This window comes from Lonchura striata, chromosome 1 (genome assembly GCF_046129695.1).
Source record: "Lonchura striata isolate bLonStr1 chromosome 1, bLonStr1.mat, whole genome shotgun sequence".
Lineage (NCBI taxonomy): Eukaryota > Metazoa > Chordata > Aves > Passeriformes > Estrildidae > Lonchura > Lonchura striata.
The window spans coordinates 95213050-95238454 of record NC_134603.1 but is presented as its reverse complement, the minus strand read 5'-3'; the positions used below and the strand labels follow the sequence as shown (position 1 = coordinate 95238454).

Below are 25405 nucleotides of genomic sequence, written 5' to 3'. Positions count from 1 at the left end.
CTCTGAAGTGCATCAGAGACTTTCATCAATTTCAGTGGAGGTAGAATAATTAGCTCAGCAGAGATGGTTTCTGATGGACTGATCTGAAAGCAGTGGCTGTTTTCTGTAACAGGTTTAACCTTTCTGCTTTTGGTCAGAGTATGCCGTCATACTCTGAGTTGCCTGTCAGCAGTCTAAAGGCTGCTTATTTTGAGGCATATTCCGGGATACTCCAAAACAAAAAAGTGCTGTACCTACTGTATTGCTTTGCTTATGTAATTTGTTAAAAAGAGCCCGTGAGATGGTGGCTACTGCTCATAGGAACAAAACTTTCCTCAAGCCATTGCCCAGTTATATGGTTTGTTAGACCCTGTGCCCTCACACATTCATATTCACACCTGCACAGTACTGTTTTGTGTCTAGACCACTTGGAAGTTTAAAAACAAGAACAAAAGCAGTATTTCTTTGTGCTGTTTTCAAACATATCCCCAGTCAATGGAAGGCATAGATGAGCACCAAGGCCAGCTGCTTGGTTGCTATGTATGCTCAGAGTTTCCTATGAATGAGTATGGGTCAAAAATTAAGCCTGTTCTGGAATTTAATATCATGAGGTTCAGATGCAAACATCTTCTCTGAATAGCAGGAGTGCTATTCCTGCCATTTAACAGGAATCAGAATTCAGTGCTTATTCTCCATTCAGCAAAGCAAAACTACATGTACTTCCTTCCATTCTTATCAATAAGGTTCTCATAATCAGGGCTACATTGTGAGTAAAGTTTCAATGCATTTTATTTGTTTTTAATTGTGCTTTTGGTGTCCATAAACTGGAAAGTATCAAAGCTATTCCTGGGTGTTTGTTAGGTTCCCTCCACACAAGTAGAGCAGCTCCTTTCACTCCCTTAGTAGGGGTTATTGTTTTGAAAGCTGAAGACTGTTAGGAGTGCTGGTTGTACATGATTGTGTGATGCCTGCTTGTACAACACATGGCTATAGAGTCAGCCAACTTCATCTTTCCCAGAATGTTTTCCAAGCACAGATTATGGAAGCCAAAAAAATTTCAGGTTAAAAAAAAATAGGCTAACCTACTTTATAGAGCCTTTTACACACCATGCTTTAGAGTTGCTCTCAATTTAGATTCTAATAATTTGTAACTTTGAAAAACATTGTGTGAAAATCATGTAAGGGGCTCAAATGCATTGAGGTCTAGAGACACAACTTAGAAAACTCACCATCCTTTTTTTTTTTTTCCTAAGATATTTTAAAGTCTCTGAAGAGTACTATTTTAAAATTCTTTTTCTTGCTACTCAAGCTTTCCTTGAAACTTATGAGTCAGAAGAGCCATTTTTGGAGAGTCTGGAAATGTAATCATAAATATGTAAATGTAATCTAGAAGAACAGGCACATAAGATATGTTGCTAGCTTAAATAAGACATGAGACAAATTTTCACTGTGCCAGTTTAAGAAAAATGTTGAAATAATGAGTGGAAACTATTAATAGTTTTTAAATTATTGTTTATAATTTTGATTGCAGTTACTAAAGAGGATCCATTTAAGGTGTCTCCTGTGTCCAGGGCTGTGCAGGTGAAATATGCTCCTATATGGTAGTCTCTCATCTAACCATATGATTTAGGACATCTCTTCATGTTATCCTAGAATACCTCTAAAAATCCATGGAGCTTCTTAACAACCTAACAGTTCAGGAGCTATAACATAAAGTTCTGAGCTTGACAGCTCTCAGTGCTGTTTCCGCCAACAAAAATTTCTACCTACTGATGGGTTTTGAGCTGCTGACTGTCTAAATAGTTATGGAAAATAACTTATTCAGTGCTACTTACCTGTTTCTATTTAAGGTCTAATCCTCTGAAACTATTCTTAGGCTTATGTTTGTTTTAACGTCAGCTCTCAAATAATTAAGATATAGGCAATTTGAATTAATACAAACTGACCTTTTTATTTGTCTCTGTTTCTCTATTTACTTATACATAGGCCCCTAGTTTGTGTAAGTTGATACAAAATCAAATTGTTGCAGGGCAGACAACTTGCTGCCCAGCTCTTGTGCTGCAGAACTCCCCACAGTAGCCCTTGCAAGTTCAGGCTTCAGCATCCACCACCAAAGCACTGTGAGGTGTACTTGGCACTAGACACATCCAATTCCTTGCAAAGCACTTCAGCATGTGCTGAAGCATTGGGTGAAAAAGAAAAGAATATTAAAACTTCAGATGGAGTTGTGGGGTTTTTTGAATTAGGTTGTTGTTTTCTGCAAACTTTATTCAGCTTGAGCCTGTGAGATTTTTGGAGGTGCTGAGCAATCACTACAGAAAAGTTGAATAGGAGCAGCAAAAGCAGGATGCTTTCAAAAATCAGACCTTTCCCAGAAAACAGAAAAAAACCTGGCATTTATAGATGCTTGTGTCCTTAATGAATAAAACAGAAACTGGATAAAAGAAACGTACCAAACTCTAGTCCTAATGTACCAACAGGGTATCACTGGTTTCAGCCAGACACAAATAAGCATAAGAGGTTACAAATTTCCTTGAAGCTGACCTAGGAGCGCAAGTGATTTATGATCATATTCAGGAAAAGTGGGTTTGAATGAGCTTCCATGAGCCGAGTCATCCTTTGGACTTCACTCAGGCCCTGCTGAGCTCAGAGGAAGTCTGACTGACTCTTACCAGGTCAGTTCTCCTCCTATTAATGCTAATGGCAGTTTTGCCTGGATGTAACTGGGAGCAGGTTCAGAGTTATCACCTATAGGAAAACTCCCCCCCTCCCACATATATATCACAGTATAAATATAATATCCAGTGGTTTAATTTCAGTATATGTTTCCCAGGTCTCAAACAATGCTCTTATAATAAAAAGCTCTAATAAGAGACATATGTTTTTTGTAAATATATAAACAAATTGCTGAGGTTACTCTTCAGTTGTATTTCATGGCTTATCCCTTCTAGCACCCCACCATTCCAAGAATGTTTCCCAATTATTTGAAAAGAAGGGTGGTGTACATACAGCCCCAAAAGCCTTTTGTCCATAATAGCACAGAGCTTTCCTACATTTCAGTGGCAACCAAGGGTCCCTGATGTTGAGCTATACTGGATACATTTCCCTAGCATCATCTGGCTGCCTGGCAGAACTTCCCAACTTGTTGCACTGACAGCTGTTAAGTCCCTTGGAGTTGCTTCTTGCTCCAGTAGCAGCATGGCTTTGCTATCTCTCTCAATAACCATGCTCACATGGATGCTGCATGCCTTTGACTCTCATTGTTTAGCTCTTGGTTGTTTTTCTTTTTCATTTGCTGTAGATAGACCTCTTGCTGGGATTCTTGGGCAGCAATTTTAATGCAGGAAACATTCCAGCAGACACCGTGTCCTCTTTGTTAGGTGCCTTTGTTTCAGCCCTATGAACAGCATTTCTAAACATTAGTGCCAGCTTGCTTTCCAAACATCTGGATTGTCTAGAGGGAGGCACAACTCCTTACTCCACCTCTGGGCAGCCACCAGGCAGGGTTTCTTTGTCAGGATGCTGGGAAGCAGAGGTCAGTCTGAAACAGGGCTTTTCTAGGAACATATCTAGAAGCACTGACAGCAGAAAAGGAAGGGAGGAAAGCAAGGCAGCAGGGTTTTTTTTTTTAAATATCCACACACACAAGTGTGTGTATATAGACTTGTATGTGCAGGCGTTGTTGAACTGTGCACTTCTCCTGCTTCATAAAAGCTTGAGTCAGCTGAGCTGTTGCCTTGAGCAAAAAGGAAAGTACAATTGGCTGAAATTTTTGAGATCTTTTTATCTTTGAAAATTTTATAGGTGTGTTTGCAATTCCTCTTTCCTCACCACCTCTTTTTTGCAATGAGCTACGATGAGAAGGTATTACCACAAGGAACAGAAGCACTTCTGGGTGTCGAAGGAAGGGTTAAGAGAGCTGGGGTCTGAGAGGGAAGGTGTAAGGGAGTTGGAAGCAGAGAAGTGTGGAGAAGAGACGACAGAATTCTCCAGTAGAAGAAAAAACTCATAATTTTTGCCAGTAGCGACTGACATGTTTTGTGCCATGTTTGGGAAGAGAGGCACATCGCAGGCAGCAGATAGGATGTGCTTCTCCCCAGCAGTGCTGCTGTGACCAAGCAGTTAAAATAAAAAAACAAACTTCCTTCTTCAACCATTCAGCTGCCTCTGAACCCTGTTACAAACCCTGTGCACAGCAGTCTTTTTGAAATCTTGCTCTGACACAAGTTTCTACTCTGACTTAAGTCCTCCAAAACTCCTCAAGTCTGCTGAATTTTATGTGAAAAGTTCCTCAATTTTGAGCCACTTCCTATGCAAACAAGCTTTCCCAAAACAATGTTTGAAACCTCCCATGAAACACATCCTTCTAAAAGTATTCTGGTCATGGGCCCTTGCCTTTGGTGGAAAAAGGCAGTGTCTGTATGAAAAAGAGCACTCTGATTTGGAACATGTTTGAGGGACCCACATGAGGGAACTGGCTCACTTATAGGAAAATGCCATCTAGACCTTGGTTTCTCAACATTGATACTAGAATCAAAGATCTATGGCAGTGCTCCAAGGATGTTAGAGAGCTTGTCTTGTCTGCCCACATTTTCTGCAGGGGACAAGAAACCTGAAGGTCATATTCTCCTCCTGGAAATTCACTGCCTGTAGCACAAAAAAAAAAAAAATCTACACATATATGTATGTGTCAAATGGGGAATGGCTATTGGAAAAAACCTGAATTACTTTCAGTTCACTGTAACTTTAACATAGAGTGACACCCCACTCTTTAATCTACTTAGTGTGATTAGCTTTGAATTTATGTCCAGTCTTGGCAAGTCAATGCCTGGTCCATCCAATCCTACCCTTAGGTTGGCCATTGCTACATTGATAGAATTATGGCCATGTTTTTTTCCAGTCTTCTGTTGACAAATTCTGGATTTTCATGGTGTGACTCAAATTTAGATCACAACCATTGCTCCTGAGGAACAGACAGAAATGTTTCTGAATTACATCATTTTATGAGCACTTACAGAGACAGAACTTCATGATCTGGAGGTCATCTTCTGTTGTCTCCAACACTGACATAAACTGTTCTAAAATAATTATATGACTGGTTTTCTAGTTAAGACAGAATAAAGCTATAACTGTGTTTTAGATAAATATGATATTGTTTTATCCTGTACAAACAAGCTGCATAGTAAGCAGTGTTTTATTCAGAGTAAGTAGTCATTATAACTCAGAGCAGGAAAAAAGGTAGAATGTGGAAAAGTTCATTATACTACAAGTGTGTTAGTATATTTACAGAGCTATTGCATTTAATAAGAAAAACAGTTTGTATCCCTGCAGGAGGGAATATGTATGTGTTCTACATTGTGGTCAGAATGTGTAAGTGAATTGTTTTTTCCAAGTACAAGCAATTCTATGGTCAGTCAGAAAATTAGAAAAAATATTAATATTTTTTTCATTTAATTAATTTTTTCAATTTGCTTGATCATCAGAGGCATTGTTTGTATTATTTTATTATTTGTCCTGATAAAAAAATTTTAGGAAAGAAATCCTTCTTCAAAAACTCAATTATTTATGTAAGGCAAAACTGTTTATGTTGGGGTATGTTTATAAGCTTGTATTTTCTTTCCATGAAAAATAAAACCATCTGAATATTAATTAAAATAGCTTGATCATTAAGGTCCTCTAATCATTACCACAGACACTGGCTGTGGTTCAGGAAAGTCTTTATATACATGCTGGTTTCTATTTTTCTGTCTCAGGGACTTTCCTAGGTTCTAGTGTGCATAAGCATTCTTCCCAATTTCAGGTCCTCTCCTTGAATTGGGGTTGCCAAACCCTCGTGTCCCTCCACGTGCAGACAAACCCAGGATTTGTAATGCAGGTTGTTACAGCACACAATCCTCGTGTTCTGATTCTGCAACTCTTGACTCGTGGAATATAAGACTGAGCTATTTTCTTATTATGCAAAGTTGCACGTTTAACTCGCTGTTGTTTTAACCCCCCTGGAAGCTTGAGACTGAAGTCTGTTTCCTTGCTGCTGCAGAAGCTTTGCTTTTCTATTGTGTGTGTGTCCCGGGTTGTTATTGTAGGGTTGTGATCTCGGGCTGTTTGGCTAGCTGTGTTTCTTTTTTAGTTTTACTTCAGTGAAGCATTTGATCTGGAACAAAGTAAGCTACATGTGAACTGAATTTTTAAGAAAGCACAGATTTGGCACCTGGTATGACTATATCCATAATTTCTGGAATGCTTTTTTGTCTTGCTATATCCGTAACTTCTGAATAAGTTTCTGAATAATATAGACATATTCCCTACACAATCAATTTGCTGGCTGGTGGGACTACTCACGAAGTAGCAGCCTGATTGATATATGTCTTTGTAGAGGTATGAAAAAAAAGAGAAAAAGTAAAAAACAAACTTTGCCGTGCTGTATCAGCACAAAGTGAAACTCTTGCGAGTGGATGCTTTGAGAGTAACCCTTGTGAGTGGAATCGCTTCATAACTGCGGAGGGAATAGAAAGGATGCGTCAGCGCTCCGTGCAGGCAGCAGCCTGGGAAATAGCTGCAGAGCAGGGTACCAGCCCCCGGCCCTGGGGATGGCTTGTCCCGGCCGCTCCCCGGGCACGGAGCGCCCTTTGGGGAGGTCTCGGCTGACCCCTGCTGGCTGCCGGGCCGCTCCGCCCGGCCCGCATCCCTGCGCTGCTCCGGCCCCGCTCCCGCTTCCCGCTCCATCATCTTCAGCGGGCTCGCATCTCAGGCTACCCTTGCGTGAAAGGCGACTTGGAATCCTTCCGCAGTTTTTTTCTTTTCCTGATAGGATCTTTGCTAGTTTAGTTTTGCTATTTTTTTAGTACTTAAATAAAGGTTTCTATATACACAAAGAAAAAATATTTAATATTGAAAAGAAACTCATGTCTCCAAACTGTCACAGAAAAGGTAGCAATGTAACTACATGTACACTCTTAAGAATCCCTATTGCATAAAATATATCTCCACCTTCTTTCAGGTTTTCTTGGGGAAAAAAAGCGCAGAAATGCATATTTATTGCCTTTCAGTACACCAAATCTTTTTGACTTTTCATACCCAAAGCTTTTCAGATTTTCAACAACTATTGGGTTTGGTTTTTTTATAAGAACACAAAAGAAACTTTGTCAGTGTAAATTCTTCAAAATAAATTTATTTTTGAGAAGTCAAAATCAATGCAAGTTCATTGAATCAGACATATACTTTGCACCTGGAAAAGGAGAAGGCAGAGCAACAGTTAAAGCAATGAAGAACAAATGAAAACAGAAGAGAGGCAATGTAGAAGAAAGTAAGATTAGTAATGCACCTTTGTACCAATATTTGTTCTATGGATTTATTCTGTGTAATCCTAAAGAAAGGATCTTATTCTGTTTTTTGGAGGGGCTGAGGTTTTCTTCTATGTCAGGAATGAATAGGTGTTTATATAGAGAGTTGATATTACACAAATACTTCCAGACCTGAGTCCTGATTTGGTACACAGGACCTGAGCACATCTTTTGTGCATATACCACTTGGTTTCAGTCTCACAAACACTAGCTTCAGTGGATTTGCCTTATGACTTACATGATATGTGTATAAATGAAAGAAGAATTAGGTCTTTTGTTTGGGTTTGATTTTAATAGAGAAAATCTGCAGAACTAACTAAACCCAGTGAAATGGCAGACTTGCATTTGTGTCCTGCAAAAAGCATCTCCCCATGCTTTTTTTTTAATTTCCATTCAATGTTGCCAAGATACATACAGTATGTGTAAGGCCCGGCAGAAACCTTCCTCATCTGAATTAGCAGCACCAATATTTTATGTCTCAATTTCCTATTTTTGAAGGAACTTGCTAAAAAGGAAATCCCACAGTCCTGTCACATGTATAAAGATAAGTAACATTCCTACTTGGATTTGTTATCAAAGAGATCAGTGCAGTTGTATTCCCACATTCTCATTTCTTCTTTCAATGTATTCCAAGCTCTTTTTCTTTTTTTTTTTCCATCTGAAAGTGTTGTATATTTTTCATGAGACCTTTCTGACCAATTCCCACTAAATCAGAAGGGTGAAGTGAATATATCTGGCTATGTTACAACCTTCTCCAAGTGCACCCTTTGCAAAATGTTTGTAGCCTTTGAAAGGACTCTGTACTTGTACCCATGGAGATGAAAAATTGTTCAGGAGAAGCAGCCAAAGCACAAAGTAGAGGTTAGAGGGTTTGATAGAGTTTGTTTTGTGTTTTCAGTCATTCTTCATGTCCTCTTAACACTTCTCTTTATACCAAGTACCTCTGCAGTAATGAACTTGACCAGTCATATCCCCTAAATGTAACCCAGAATTTGGCCCAAAACTAAATGACTGAATTAGAAAGCTTTTTTATTGGTGATTTTACCCTTATTTGTTTTTTTCATTTTTTGCTTAAGAAATGGAGGAAGGCTCTCTGTCTCTGCAAATTATGGAGTTTCATTGCCTTCTTGAGGAATAATTCTTATGGAATAAGGAGGAAACTGAGACCCGTTGGGTTCACCTCTGCAGGTGCTCCAGCTGCTGGGTTCCAGCTTTGTCCCTGTAAAATGGATAGGCTGTTATGTCAGGCATCACTTATGGAATTTCATACTCACATTGCAGATATGCAAAGGATATCTTTGGGCACTAAAAATCCCAGTTTTATGGCATCTGCCTATCCCATTAGTTTTGAATAATTATGATCTTTATTTTCTACTGCTATGAATTGTGTGTGCTTTATAAGGCAAGCTGAAGTCCATGAGTCATGCCTTCCATTAGGCTGCAGCCTGGGTGACATGGCTGTGAACACCAGCCCATTTCATACCTGATGTAGACAAGGCTCTTTGCCTCAAGTGAGTCTAAAGCTGCATTAACAAGATACTTGAGGAGTGGTTGGCTGCACATAAGATGACCTCCAGATCCTTGCTGGGTTTTATCAGAAGTCTGATGCAGCTGTGGAATGATGGACAGAAGCAAAGATGACACAGATTTTCGTTCTAACCAAGTTTTCAAATAAAATCCTCATATAGCTCAACTATTTTCTTGTTTGCTCTTGTAAGCAGCAAAATGTCTTAAATCTTTAAAACAATTCCAATTCAGCCATTATTAGGTGAGGATCTATGTAGAAGAGTATGAGGAAATTCAGCTTTGGCTGACCAAAGTGTTTACCTTCTGGCCTTAAAAAGTGTGAGAATTTGTGTGCTCCCTAATGGTGGGTTGATGAACAAAGTTAATAGAATTTTTAATATAAGATGCAACCAGTGGATTCAGATCTACAACTGCTTTTAAATATGAAATAGATACTTACCTCATAAAGCTAGAAAGCTTTCTGTTGGTAGCCATGACAATTTACAGGTGTTAAATTAGCCACAATGGAACTGCCTAGTTCCCTGATGCAACAGAAATATTTTGAGACTTACCATGAAAAAATTATTAAAGTCCTGCAATATAGAGAGTATAAAGTTCAAACAAGAATGGAGAGTGCAAATTTATATCTGTATTTCTATGAAATTTCATAAAATGGGATTTTACACTGTGTAATACAACCTACTGCTTCAACCAAAATAAGGAACGTAGTTTGATATTTTCATTAAATGCAAAGTATTTGTAGATACTGGTGGCAATTAGGTGTTGCAAATGTAGTAATCAGTTGGAAACTGAGCATATAAAATGGTATTTTAATAAAAAATACAGTCACCTTGGTACCTGAATCTACCCTTATTGTATTGCATGGCAGACACTCTTTGCATTCAACTGCAGTCACAGGTTAACAAGAAGGGAAATTTCAAGGCAACGAATTAGCTACAGGAAAGTTCTCCCATTATTGAATGAATGCAATAAAGACACACAAAAATTTACAAGGAAAAATTTAATAAAATATTGACTATAAAGGCTACAACATTCTATGTCTGCTCCACAGCTTATATCCAAAACTGAGAGTGTCCAAAAGTCCATGCAAATTGGACTTAATTTACTTTGCTTCTATTTCCTTTTTCAGGAATATGAAGTGAGCACAATAATTTTCCTTTATTTTATCTATAAATGGTTTCTTATATATGAGCTTATTAAAAAGGAGGCAGGGTTAGGCTGTCCAGGATGTTAGAGTGATTATGTCTTGGCAGCTTAAGAAGAGGCTGAGTCCAAGGCTCCAAGGCCCTGGACTGTTTGCTAGATTCTTGCCAACACTGTGGATTCCCCTGATCAGACTAAGAAATGCATGGACAGTGACAAGTGGACTCTTTCCCAGCTCTATTTTTGTCATTGCTGCCAACTGACAGCTTTTGATATGGTATTAATCTTTGGCTGTGTAGAGGGCAATTGGAATTGCCATGTCAAACTCTGCCATGATCCCCAAGTTTCTCTATTAATTTTCCCCATTAAAAAAAAGTTACTTTCACTGCAAATATTTCTATTGTGAAAAAAAGAGAGGGGGAAAAGCGTTGCTAGGGAGGCTATGCCTTCTGTGTTTTTTCCCAGGAAAAGTTCAGAAGGTGTAGGAGACACAAATGGCTGCTCTCCAGGTGGCTTTTAAGAACATAAAGGTCCAATCCACAGACATAAGAATTCAGGTGATTTCAAGTCACATCTCTTGGAGCCTTAATAAATTTATCCAGATGTTGTTTACTAATTGGTAGGGTATTGGTTTTTCCACTGTATTGCATGGCTGCTTATGGAACTGGACTGGAAATGGTTGTGAAGAGCCAAGTTTGCTAGCTCCTATCTGTGCACAGAAATACTCTTCAGTGTGCAGCTATGGTGGAGTCTCCTCCTCAGGCTCTCCTAGCAGGGAGTACATCAGCACACCATACACCCCTTGAACATCTGAAAGAATACATGTAAAGAGCTAAAGGTCTATCCAAGTTGTCCCAGAGAGGTCTGGACAATGTTCCTGCTGAAGGTTTACCCTGAGTTGCAATTTTTCCCACGATCACAGTTTTCTGGAGAACTGGCCTATCAGGGCACCTGCATCTAGTTAATACCATCACAGGAAGAAACTTGCCACCTGGAGACGGATAATGGGTTAGGGATAGTGGTAACCCTTTTTCTGCCATGGGCCCAGATTTCGATGTCTTCTTCCAAAAAAACCTAAAAATCTTGGGTTTTTTTTCAAAAAAAATCTTGGAAGTCAAAGGAAAGCTCTGGCCCAAGGGAGGTGCTCTATAATGAAGCATTTTGCACAGTTTTACTTCTGCAATAGTTTATAGATGAATGGGGGAACACCAGGGGCCAAACATATTATGTGTAGTATAGTCCAACTGCTTCTCAACCTTATCTGCCATTTCCCTGCATCCTTGTTATGTTACTACCCATGGTGGCCCTCAGTGAGTTCGCCTGTATCCTCAGCCAGTAGACAAAGTGACTTTTAGTTACTTTAAAACCTGCGGTGTTGGTGTGCCAGCATTGTCAGTGACTCCAGGCAGTGATTGAACACAGAAGTATTTTTCCCTACATTTATGAAACATAGAGATATTTGTTTTGATTCCATCACTGTCACCTCATTAGGCACCAAGAAAGTTAGGTTATACATTGAATCAGTTTTGCACTTGGTTTTATTTACTTTTCATAAATTAACATGGTAATTCACTGTAATAAAATTCTTCGTTTACACAAAGATATCAAAAGGCATCGTCCATTATTCTCCTTAATGTTACAGCTTTAGAATGTGCCGTGAAAAGCTCTGTTTATATTGCAGCTGGATGGAGCACTTACCACAGAGAGTCACATCCCAGATATGCTCTGCTGCTCTGCAGCACAGAAATGCCAAATCATGAAGGAAAGAAAAAAGGATCTCACATAACTGTCACCACTCCAAAAAAATCACCTTCTCCATTAAAATGTCTCTCATCTCACTGAATTAATTATCCTTGACTCTGCCTATTTCCATTTGCATTCCTGTTTCTTGGCCTAGTAGGTAGCAATGAGGTGCACTCCTAAAGGCATGAGAAGGTTGAGTTGTGTTACCTGCAGTGGCCACAAAGGCTGCTTAAAGTCATTAGAGCAAAAGCCATCTGCAGTAAAGGCAGAATTTGGACAAACTGTGCACTTTTACCATTGCAAACAACAGATCTTCTACCATGAAAGGCACAAAATTCTCTTCAGTCCTTCTGTGCTTTAACAGACTTTGAATTCAGGGTGCCCTTTCCTACTGCTCCAAAGTGGTTTTGCTCTCCAGAGAGAAAATGGTTTGTACTGCCTCTAATTTCTGATGCTGCTTGGTGTTCGCAAACATGTTATTTCTTTCTGCTATGTAGCTTTGCTTTGGGGTTTAAGGCTATAGAAGAAAATATTGTTCACTTCTCACATGTGGAAGTGAGTTACTGAGAGCAAAACAAAGCCTAGCTTAAGCTTCTGTTTCTTCTTTTCTCTCTCTTTCCTCTTTAAGGACTGTTTATGTTTGCATGACCTGCAGGGGAACTGGAAGTGCACTAGATGATGATCTAGCAAGGCACAAAAGCTCCACAAGTATGTGTGCTTTATTTTTGCCTCCTCTGAACTTTTTTTGGGAAAAAAAAATAAGCAGGCAGAAAGAGGAAAGGATCTGACGGGTTAAAAATTCACTATTGTGGTTTACATCAGATAACATTCTGGCCTATATTTGCACCAGTTTCAGCTGATGTCACTGAATGGACAACACAAGGCAAATGGGATCCAGTCACACTTTGCCGCAGCACACAACAAAAGCACCCACAAGAAGATATTTTCTTCTGGGCTTTCAACTTTGATACTTTAAAAAACAAGAGGCATATTTTAAAAGATCATTTTTATGGACAAAACTTTTCCAGAAGTTTTATGAGCATGTATGGAACATATGCATTGGAAAATATTGCATGTTTAATTTTTGGAATTAAAGAATAAAAATTATGGCACTCAGAAATAGGCTAATAATTAAACCTTTCATCTAAAACATACAAAAATCTTGTACCTTTGATGGATGACATGATGACAAAGAGTAATTTTTACTAATTTCTGTATTATCATGCATTCAAGATAAGGGGCAATAAATTAGCTGTGTTCTGGAAATCCACAGCTTAGAGAAATGCTTATCACAGTTTCCAGCATGTGGTTTGTGGAGCACTGGATGCAGGTTTGTTACTTGCTGGCGCTCTTCTCCCAACACACAGGACTGCGTAATGCAGCACAAAAGATGCAATGCAGGATGGATCCAACCCCCATGATAGACAGAAGTTGGCACAGCAGATGTGCTGGGCTGGCCCAGGTCATTGCAGCCCCTGCAGCTGTGGTGCAGGCAAGCATTGAGCTGCAATGGGGAGGGCAATTGCCACAAACTCATCCGAGATCTTCAGCCAAGTGAGGAAAAACATGGAGCAAGAAGTATTGGGTTATTAGGGAGTAATGGTACCCAGGGAAAGCTCTCAGCACAGCAAAGTGTTTATTGGTTTGGCAACATCTCCATGTGGAAGAAACCTTCCTACTCCATGGGTTGTGTCCCCAGCTGCCCAGAAGCACATTAGCAGGTGGCTGGGGCTGTCCTCCTCCGTGTAGATGGTCCCTTGCCTCTCTCCCACTTCCTGAGAGACATCTCTTGCCATGAAGGCTTCTCATTGGACTTGATCCCAAATCCACACAGTTTATGGAAAGGTTCTACTAAGGTCAACTGCTTTGGTTTGAGTCAGTGCACAGAGGTACTCTTGAATTTTGGGAGTTCAGAGTGGGTTACTGAGGCTCCATCACATGTTGAGAGAGGAAAGAGGATGGGGACAGGCATGAAGGGCCAGAGTGGCTTGAACTTGTTCTCTACCTTCCCCCTCCTGCATTTTAGGGATTTTTATGGAAAACACATTTGTAATGTATTCAATTGCATCTATGCAGTGGAGAATTAGATTGGCATAAAGGTAAACAACTGGCAAATTATTCATAACTCAAAATCTGCCCAATGTCTCTTTGTTCCAAAACTTTAGAAATTAGAGACTGCTCACCAGATGTTATAAAAGAAATTACTAATTTAACTGCTAAACTGCTAAAAGGCTCACTCTAGTAATATTTTCTTGCAGAAAATGTCTGTGTCTTGTTAAATGTTTATTGAATACTGTAATTATATTACATTTGCTGTTAAACGATATTGACATTTTTGAATGAAAAGGGGTTTTTTTTGTGTGTGTGGTTTTTTTTTTTAATCCAAGCAGGATCTATAACGTGAACATCTGGTTGCAACCTAATGTGTGGCATTGAAACTAAAAAAACCCTCCCCACCCTCAAAGAAAAAAGCTTTCTGCCAAAGTTTTTCTCTGTGTATTATTTTTTCAAAGTAGCTCCGGCTTTTGTAGCACCAGCTATGATTAAGTACCAGGACTTTCTCACTATCAGCAAATGTTTAAAGGCAAGTAACCAGCAAAGCTTCAGCAAGCTGATGGCTGGTGGAATAAGGATATATTTAGCAATGAAACAGCTGTTTCTTGAGCAATAACCCAGCTGTTTGGCTTTGAAAATACCTGTTAGAGTTATTAATCATATTAAAAAGTAGAAAAAAATGCCCTGACTCTGGAAGTCATGAAACAGACATTTTAAATGCTTTTTTTTTTTTTTTCCTTAATAAAAAAGGTGGCTTTGTCACTATACTGAGTGTAAAGGGGAAAAAAAAGGGGGAGTACAGTTTGGAATATTTTAGAAGTACACAGGCATTAAAATAGATGCACTTAATATTCCTGCCAGCCACCAGTCAAGTTTCCTATCATTATTTAATGGCCTATGCTCTTGTAAAACTCTTGCAAAATGGTTTGTAGCACAGTAATTTCCCTATTTGTTCCCTCCCCTAAATCTTTCTGTTGAATTACTGGGGAGGATTCAGATGTGATGTTGCCTAACTGCACCACTCTGCGTACATTTAATTTTTCCCATTTTCTATTGGGTAATGGAGGACAGAAATTTGGCTCCCTTAGGCCTTCGGACCTATCCATAACTCAAATAATGTGATTTGTACTGAAAGCTAAGAGAAAGGAATATGTATAAAATTCTACCATCTAACTGGAATGTTAGGGACAGACTTTCTTTCATAGGGTTTTCCTGTCATGCAGTAGATTTAATCAAGAGAACCAGTTGCAGTGTGCTGGACACAAACAGATGTGAGAGACAATTCAAGTATTTAAATTGCAACTGTTGCTATTCATAAAGGAGTTGCTGGCTGGGAACATCTTCAAAAGCAAAAGTTTTCTTGTATGTAGCTAGGACCCAATCCTGGCTGCTGTATATGCATAAAAAGTAATTCCGGTGGCTCCTTTGTTATTCCAGGTGGTTCTACACTGCACAGCTGGAACCTCTGCAAGAAAGACCTATGTATGTACAAAGCACATGGTCTTTGGACAATGCATTAATTCACTAAAAAGTGGACAGATACATTTCTTTTGGCTAGGTTTTTGGATTTTCTGACTTAGGGTATTTGACTTTTCTTTTGCTTTACAACTTTTTAAAGAAGAAGTAAATAGAATAAAACTCATATATGTTAAAGATCATAGACCTGAGCTGCTTTTTTCATTAAAAAAAAAATGAAGAATTACATGTTTTCTTTACAGGAGTCTGAACTGGAGAAGCAATACATTTTATTTATATCATCACTTTTTATAAAATCAGCCATATGAACAGAAATGTATCTGTCAATGATGCAAATAACTCAGATTTCCATCAAAGAACTAACTCACTCATTGAAGTCTACGTGGACTATCATAGCTAAAATCTGCTCCCATTTATCGTGGTTTACATTTTTTGTATTAAGAGTAATCTGCCTGCTGTACAGCAGAATGACTTGAGGGTCTGGCACTGTTCCCTCCCAGATTCATGATACAGGATGAATGTGCACACTTTTTGCCCTGGGGCTTGACATTCCCTTGCCTCACTGGATATAAGCTTACCTTTCTCCTTGCAATCCTGTGATTTCACCAGACTTGAGAAAGTTTTGGGAAGGCGGCAAGTAATTAGGAGATCACATCACGACCCCTTTTTTGGCCACCCCCAGCATTAACCTGCTAATGACACCATGACATCCAGAAAATAAATCACCTCAGCAGCTAAGCATATGATAAAAATGTGTTTGGACTCAGTTATTATGCCAAGGTATCATGTCCACATACACACTCACAGACTGACAAGCTACCACTAAGAGAATTTTATATGTAAATGGAATAATTCCTAGCTTGCAAAAGGTTTTTTTGTTTTCAGATTCTCTATTTCCCCCAGAACAGCACCATGACCTAGCTTGCACATGTATTTTCACTGCAAGAGGTTTTTTTTCAAATCAAATTGAGGACAAAACTTACATTGCAGGCAACCAAATGCTCACATTATTTCAGGTGTGTGAATGGATGGAGTGTAAGCCTGGTCCTCATAAAAATCAGGATGCCAAAGAGTTGTGGTTTATTCTGTAGTGATTTACATACACTGGCATTACAATACATCCCTGAAGGCTAATAGAAATGACCCAGGGAAAAGGATTCCATAGAAAAGCAGCAGCCAGTGGGGACTGAAGCTGTCTCCATCACTCACTGTGCTGCTCCACACCCCCTTTCAGGGTTGTCTGGTTTCACCTGAGGCTGGGGGCCCCTGTGGCAGAGGGCTGAATGGGGCAGATGAGCTTTTGCAGTGGTTACTGGGTGCCCTGGTAGCCTCAGTCTCCAGAAGTCTCTGGCTTCTGGAAAGGGCCTCAGCCTCAGAAATAGCAAAATTTTTCTCAAGGTACCACCAATAGCAAGCAACAGGCCTGATATGTTGGCTGTTTGTCCATATTTTTTTCTCCGTCTTAGAGGAACAAGAAATGCTGGGTATAATTTAACACTGCATATCATTATTAAACATTATAAAAATTACAGTACTATAATCACATTTATATTTTTATAAATTATAATTATATTCATAAATACACACACACTATAGATGTATGTATATATTTTACAGAAAGATAATATTATCTACCTAAAAAGATTTAAAGGAAAAATAAATTTAATTGCCTAAGTGTAATCCTTGAGAAAAAAGAATCATTGTTTATTGTTTCTGAGCATTTTCAACACTCTGAAGCAAAAGTAGACATCCTTTTTTTTTTTATTTTTTTTATTTTGTGGAGATGATGACCAGCCTAATCATTACTGAACAGCTACACTATGAGCCAAAGGAGAATTAAGACACTTTCCAAGATCTGAAAATCTGAAAAAAATCTAGCAGCCTGCCAGAGTTCCCAAAGGAGCCTTTCCCAAGTGCTGTTAACTCTTTCTCATTCATTGTATGAGAAACCACAGGTGTATATTGTCATTTTGATTGTTCCTCATGAGATAGGTCCCACAACCAGAGAGGCGTGTCTGTGCTCATCTCCCACCCTGAAGCTGAATACTCTGCAATTATCTCTCCACATGCCAGTCAATCAAGATACAAACACTAAGAAATATTAAAAGCTAATGACATAATCAGTATTTTTTTATCCTCTGCAAAATTCCATCTTTTCTGATGGTAGGCATTCCAGAAAATTAACACTATATAAACACATGAGAAATTTTTGAAATTATTAGTTTCTCTGTAGTTTTAGCCCTTTTTGTCCACACATTTCCAGGCTGATCACAGTTGGCATATAATTTTGCAGAACTGCAGTATTTGTGCATTGATTTCTAATGCACAACATTTGCCATTACTTACTTTTTCAGACATTGTTGGCTCACAGAGAGCACTGCTTCTACTGCCTGGCTGGATTAGTGTCCTTGTGAAATGTTTGTGATCACATCTCTGTAAATTACACTAGAATGGGAACAGAATAGTCTCCAAACAGTATTTATTTTTAAGACTATACTTACGTACCATATATTAAATCCCTACTTCTTCATCCAAATTCTAACCTTTTATTAGTGTTCCTATTTATTTATTGACTTTTACAGAGCAAGGCTATGAAGTTAGCTTTCAGGACACAAAGCTTTGTTTTATATACAGTTACTAAGTGTAGCTGAATCCAAGGCAAAATATACTAGAAAGTAGAAGACACCAACTGTTAGGAGCTTTTTTGCTTGGATATTTTTTATTCAGGTATGTGTTTCTTTTCATGCAGTATTCAAACATGCTTACTTGAGTAATGCCATCTGCAGGATTTATAAAGACAGTGATTCTGTTCTTCCAGGTCTCCTTTTTTTCAAAGAATTAATCCATCCTGAATGTGTGCATCAGCCAGCAAGATGCCTCTCTGCCTCCTAACTTCCCACTGCAGGTATAAAAATACTGTCAAAAGCTGCTTGTCACACATGAGACTCAGAAAAGAGGAAAAAACATTCCTGTACCTTACAGTCTCTGGGAACATCAATCCCCAAACTCATCACAGTCAGGAACCATAAAGGGTGCTTCTCTTGAATAGTGCAGATCATAGACAGGTTGCATGCTTCTTTCTCCCAGTAAGCCTGAACAAGACTGTCACCTTGTAGTTCATCTCCACAGTTTAGCTAGATGAAATTGAGGATGTTTTATTCCTTTTACCAGATATGATGGCACATTCTAAATCTTGTCTATTTTTTCAACTGTTTTAATTTAATAAAAGACAATACCTCTCTGTACACATCTGACCTTGGTTTTACCCTTAGACCATCATTGCAACAACACTACTTAAAAAAAGCAACGCATCTAAAAATAATGTCCTTTTTTTAAAAAAATAGTCTTATCAAGTATAAGTGAAATGTCAACATTTCAATAATCTATGAGTACCATGAGCAAAAGCAGGATGTAGAAATGCTGGTGGTCTGCTCCCTAATTGATTTAAAAGGCAATAAAGATAGATTGTTTCTTTTAAGACTCTGCACTTTCTTTTCCTAACTCATAATCCCTGTTCTGCCCTACTCAGTGCTAATCTCTCTCACTGATAGTTCCACATGGATCTCACTCCTTGAAAAGGTCCTTATAAGGCTTTGTATCTCCAAAACAGCTTTTTCTTAGTGCCTACTTGTCCTTAGAGGCATCTTTTTGTCATGTCATGCAAAGCAGAAAATTAAAGTCAATTCCTCTTTCTCAGCCATTATATCTGTAAGCTAGAAGGATCAAAGCATGGATAATATATCATTAACTGTATGAACGTTGTAGCGTTAGAAAGAGCAAATGATGAACAATCCTGGAAGTCAATGGAAGGACCACTGGGAGCCCGAAGAGGGCTAAGCTGTTTATCCATTTTCAGTTGTTTTGTATATGCTGTAGTTGAAGTACTGACAGATTATCTAAGGATAGAATTAAAATAAGCCTGTGATCCCTGGTTTAGGAACTTCAGGAGCAAACACTAAATCTGTCCTAACATCAGCCCTGCCTCTGAAGGTTTAAATCATTCTGTGACTCTAAGTATCACCTTTTTACACCAAAATGTCTTTTGCTGGTGAGTTATAAAAATTTCTACCACGAGGGAAAACCACATCACAAGGTTTTGTTTTGTATAGAAATCTATAGGATGGAGACCTGTGCACTAGCTTGATCAAATCTTGTTTTGCTATTTTATTGGGTATGCCCTGTATTGTAGAGTGGTTTTTTACATCTTGCAACCTTGCCAATTTCTTTCTGTAGCTCTGTTCTCTTTTATTTTGTTCTTTTTACTTCATGTTTCACCTCTTTTCTCATGTTCCTTTTACTTCATGTTGCATGTGCATATACAAAATGAGCACCACTAACAATTACTAACATTATCTACACGTAGAGAGCTATCCATCAGTTATGTTCCCTCTTTATAAAAACACAACTGTAGTCTTTAGGAAGCTAATGCTAAACCTAATTTCTTTCTTTAAAGGCTTGGAAGGACACATTGGGAGATTGTAAAGACAACCTTAAGTCAGTATAAACCTGATGTGAATATTTCATAAAGAGCTATCAGCCCTCAAACCATTATGCTTACTGCTTGTTCTCTAGTATTGCAAAGCTATGTTGACTAAAATACATGGAAAGCTATAAAAGTACCTCTCACCTGATACTGTGATATTTTCAGGCTCTTACATAGAAGAGTGGTCTCATGGTTACAGCATGGGGCAGGGAGACCTTTCTTCATTGCCTGCCCTCACACAAATTTTCTGCAGGGCTTCAAACAAGTCATCAGAGCAGGTGGAGCAGAATGGACAATGCAGATTGTTGATCAGAGGTCAGCATGCACAAACCTGTAAGGATAAGAAATGAGTAAGGCAAAATTTTCTCTGCCTTGGGCACCTGCTCTCATTGTCTTAAAATAATGGGATGTACTTTGTTGTTTCTAAATATATACTTAAATATTTCATGGTTATATAACTATAGTAAATTAATCTTTTCTAGATTGCACTGGATAGGGGTCTTTCTATGAACTTCTATTGATAAGCACATAAACCTTTTCCTTGTCTTTCCTCCTCCTCTCCTTCTTTTTAGGTTATGCAGCAAGTTCTCCAGAATCAAACCAAATCAGTGTTTCACCATTGATAAAATGAGCCGTATTGTTATCAGATACTTAACATAATTATTCATTGCTATTGTTCACATAAATATATACATGATTTTTTTTTTTTTGCAATGCTTTCATAAATCTCCAGATGAGTTTGATTCCTTCTGCTGAGAGATTTAATTGTTCGTATATGTTTTCCATGGGAATGATGAAAGCCAGCTAGAATTACTGCTGAGTGAACTAGAACAATCCTGGATTATGATGAATGGAAGTAGTGAGTGATGTAAGCAAAACATTACTGAGTTTGAAGCACCTATAATTAGAGGGTCATGATATTTCAATTGAAAGTTGCCATGTCAAACATGGGACAAATACAATACTTGTCTTTTACTTCTGAAAGCTTTTGAGCAAGAAATTAGTTAATCACAAAATGGCATGTGGTTATTACACAGCAAGCTTGCATAACTTCGTAAGAACAGGTCTCATTTACATCAGGAACTAATTAAACAAGTGAGAGCTAAAACACTTGGAAATGTTCCTTTGGTTCTTGAGCTGATCCTGGATACACAAAGTGCTGAAATCACATAAAAAAATTTAGTCTTGTCACTAATGAAGAGCTAAGAATTTTTACTACAGCTTTTCATATCTGCTAGGCTCCAGGCTTAAATAAATTAGGAAACATTAATCTGGGTTCAGGTTGCTGCCTTGAATTTCCTTGTTTGACTCATTTAATTTGAATCAATAGCTCATTTTTTTATTTGTTTGCCACATAGAAGATTCGGCTCACAGACTACAGGGTGGTTACGTCAGGACATGTCAGGAGGCAGCTGGAAAGCTTACCTCTAAGGATAGTATTTACAGAGATGATGACTGTACTTACAAGGATGTGACCCACATACAGGAAATGATGGAAATAAAGTAGCCCTCTTTTTCTAGTAAAACTCATCTCTAATGAAATCTAAGAGGTTCTGAGACGTAACTCAAAACTGAGCGTGAGCAAGAGGAGGTTGTAAAAGAACATCACTTCTGGACAAGAAACCAAGCAGGTCAAAATAATGGGCTTTAATTATAGGAGACAGAAAGTGGACAGAATACTGGATTTTGAAGGCAAGACATCAGGGGTGCAGATCTTTGCCTCCTGTACAAAGCGGTGTGTATAATCAGACTCCTGGTGGTACACAGTGGACCTTAGGTTCACCTCAGTCCTCATTTCCTGAGTTTCTTTTGACACCATTGAAGTCTATTAAAGACAATCTTCTCTGGCAGTATTTCAAGAGAGAAGGGATATTATGAAATGCAGCAAGAGCAGAGCAAAATAAATTATCATCTGTAATGTCCTTTTAACATTGTGTATGTAGAGGGGGAGTGTGAGCATGTGCACACATGTAAGTAATCTGGATTTAAACTGATTTTTAAATTAAATTCTGTCAGATGTGCAAAATTAACAGAAAAAAATGTTTCTATTCTGCATTGCCTGCATTTGGGTAAGCTTGACTGGTAATAACTGTGAGGAAAGAGAAGTAAGAGAAAAGCAATTCAGGGTGGTGGTGCTACCTTAGGAGAAAAAACTGGTAACTTGTTGTGGTGCTTCATACAGGCTTTGTTACATCTCTTTTCCTTTGCCTCTCTAAAGGGAAATAGATCAGGGCCAGCACACTGTATATATTAGCAGGTTAACATACTGGGCTATACTTGCACTTTATTGTAAATGTTTTTGGTACTTCTTCTAAGTCTGTGTTTACCTTGGGTATTTTCTTAGTTCACACATGTGAAATAACAGCTGGGACTTGCCAAAATATAGCAGTCAAGTGCTGTACATGTAGTAGCTTTAAAACTAACACAGGTGTCCTAGATCCCTTACGCAGAATAAACAGAAGCACACGATCAAGAGTGTGTCTAACTCCTCTCTTCTGGAAATGACGTGTCTTGAAATGCTTGATCTGACAGGCACAGTTTCTCAAAAAAGAAGTATCACAGAGGTGAAATGCTGTTGATTTCTACAACAACAAGTGCACTGTCTTTATTTTTTTCATATAAATGCATTATTGTCATAACTTGGATCTATCTATTTCTACCCTTTTCTTTTTCAAAAGAAAAGCAAGTACATTTAATGAGCTGAGTTCACTCCTGGGTCACACCAGCGCAGAAGGACAAGACCTCCATTGCTGGAAAGACCACCCAGAGAGGAGGAAGCTGCACTTGCCCAGGAAGGAGGTAAGACAAGAAGGTCCCAGCAATTTTCTTCCAGGGCCCAAGGCATGAGCACCAGCAGCCTCACAGGCAGAATCCTTAGGGCCCTGGCCACGCAGAAGGGATCTGTTTCTTTTCAGTGTGGGCACACCTCATTTCCTTTGTGCTGGAGAGGCTGTCTGTGAACCAAACAATACCATTGCATTGAGCTGCTCAGTGTTTATATGGCTTCTATTTTTTTTTGTCTCCATAAATTTACACTGCACTCCTCTTTCTATATGTAAAAGAGAAATAAAATAGGATACAGTACAGCAATGGTAGCTAATATACACAGAGGAGGAACTTGTTATGGCCTTGTCCAGGAGTAGGCAACTACAATTGCGCAAATAATCAAGAATCCCACCCAAAATGTACAGTAGTGGAAATTCAGGACAAAATTCAGGGAGGATGACATACACAAGCATCATATTCCCATGGCAACACTTGTGCTGTCTTGTTGCCTGCATAAAGGACTGGAAGTAGATAAACAAGCTCAGGCACATACAAGAAAGAATAGCAGCAGGTTGCTTCTGTCAAAGAGGTACTGCTTTGCAAAGATGCCCTTAGAGTAGCATTCATGTACTGTAAGTGAAGACATTCGTTTGGCAAGTTCAGTCAAAAGGAAGTTGCATTTTCCATAGTAATTCCATTGACCTACACTTTCTCATGAAAGTATGTGATTCATACTGTCTGTAAGAATAGAAATTAAGTCATTGGAAAAGTACCATCAACCCTCTGGAATCAATGTACTCAGTTTAAAAATCTGTGAGACTGGACAGAGGCTTCCAATCCTACAAATACAATAAATTTTGATAAAGGCATCAGCATTATTAGTTCTAGCATACAAATTCCTATGGGTTGCTCTAATAAAAATAAGAGTTGAAAATTTATTTCTAATTACACCACAAAAATGTTTTTCATAAAGAGTTTTTGTAAAATTGCCTTATTAAGGGTTATTTGTGTAAATTTCCAATGCTAAAGGAATTTTTTTTCCCTGCAGGGCTAATCTAAAGTAAAATTCTGATGTTGCCCGTAGTTGTACCTGAAATGTTGTCTGCTTTTTGCAGCTGGACCAGTTGATCTGATGAAAGATATTGCTTCTCCTTAGAGCTTACCTTGCTGTTTTTGTAGATACCATAAATCTTATAGCGTATTTCATCCTGACCTTTCTGTAGAGGTAAAAGTGTCTTGGATTCAGATCTAGATTCCTGAATACTTTTCTTGTAGATAATGTGATACATTTAGTTTTCCACGTTGTACATGGCCAGCACAGGATTAGCATGGCTTTAATTGATTGCAGGAGGATCAAGTAAGTGGATTAGAGCTGCTTCACAACCAAGAAAGTTGATGATCTTGAATGTAAACTCCCTCAACTGGGGACATGAGATGAAGAAAAGAAACTTTAATGAACTGCTTTGAGAAATGGTAAAAGCCAGACTATGTCCTTGTTTCCCAGTATATTCCAGTTATCTCTTGGGATAACTCTATTTTAATAGAATGCCAACTTTCTTTTTAATACGATCCTTGAAATTTCTTTTAAGCCACCTAAAATGTCATGGCTTTTTCCTTCATCAATCAAAACATATTTTTTTTAACTGTGGGATGTTTGTTCAGTAGAGCTCGCTGTTTTTCTTTCACTGATTTTCTTTTTAACATGCAGTTGTTGAAAACTTAATTTTGAATTTAGTCAGCTTTGTCCAAGATGCATTGCTATTCCAAGTAGAATTTGTGGTATGTTTTCTGCAGTCCGGTGTAAGGGATGTAAGGCATGATGGATGATGTTTGGAATGGAAAGATGAATGAATACAGCCATTACCAAAGCTTCTCTCTTGATCTGAAAAGAGAAATCCATTTCTTTGTTACTTCTTGATAAGAAATTTACAGCAACACTGTGTTGGAAAAAAGTTGCATCTGAAAAATATATTTTTATTTAGACTTTGGGCTAAGATGAGTTTTGTGGGTTTTGTCTTTTAAAAATCCTGTGAACATAAAAAACATTTTAGAAGTGTTGTTGAAAGGGAGTGTGTTCCTATTTTGACTTTATGGCAATTTATTAATCTTTTTATGCAAAATTTATGTTTCCTGTCCTAATAGGTTCTTTACCACATGGCAAAGAAGCAATAACAGCCTTACAGGTAGGCAAAACATCAGGCCTCAGAGGTCCTGGAGAAAAAAAACACCATCTTTTCAAATAGTTTGAAGCCTAAAGAAGTCAAAACACTCTCATTCAAAAGTATAATCCTGAAAATACAGTGAAAAATAGGATAGTAAACTAATGGCTTCATTCTGAATTTCTAAGTGCAGGCAGAATTTGGCCTTTGTACCTGCAGGTTAAGTTGTTAGCCAATAAGATTACCTTGCTGGTAGCACAGAAATCTCCAAGGCAACAAGTTGTGCCTGAACCACCACACAAACCCTGACAGGTCTCCCCCACACACCTCTCCACCCACATCCCTTTAAATTTCCTGGTACCCATTGCCTATGAGGGGTAGGAACACATAAACTCTGCATCCCACACAAGGGGGGTATCATGAAGACCTGGGAGCTTCCCAGGGTATGGCACTACTGGCTTGCTAGAGGAGTTTCTGACACTGTCACTAATTTTAGGAGGGTTCACTGTTGCTCTCCAAGAAACAGATCTCTAACCTTCATAGCTGTAGAGAAAAACTGAATTCACAACAGATTAAAAAAAAAAAAAAAAAAAAAAAAAAAAAAAAAAAAGGATAAAAGAAAGGAACTCCATTTTTTAAGTTAAAGGATTTTTGGTTTACTTTCTTGCTTCTCTCCAGCTATGAGTGAACACCAGGCCTGCTGCTCTGTGAACAAGAGGCAGCAGCTGGTGCCA

General features: G+C 38.4%; 1 long non-coding RNA gene across 1 annotated transcript in view; it reads left to right on the top strand.

The window, feature by feature from the left end:
• Positions 1-25405, top strand: part of LOC116183305 (uncharacterized) — a 49547-nt gene that overhangs the window by 12051 nt on the left and 12091 nt on the right. The window contains exon 3 of the long non-coding RNA XR_004147905.1: positions 22425-22545. This is a non-coding gene — a long non-coding RNA (uncharacterized LOC116183305). The remainder of the gene's footprint in view (positions 1-22424; positions 22546-25405) is intronic.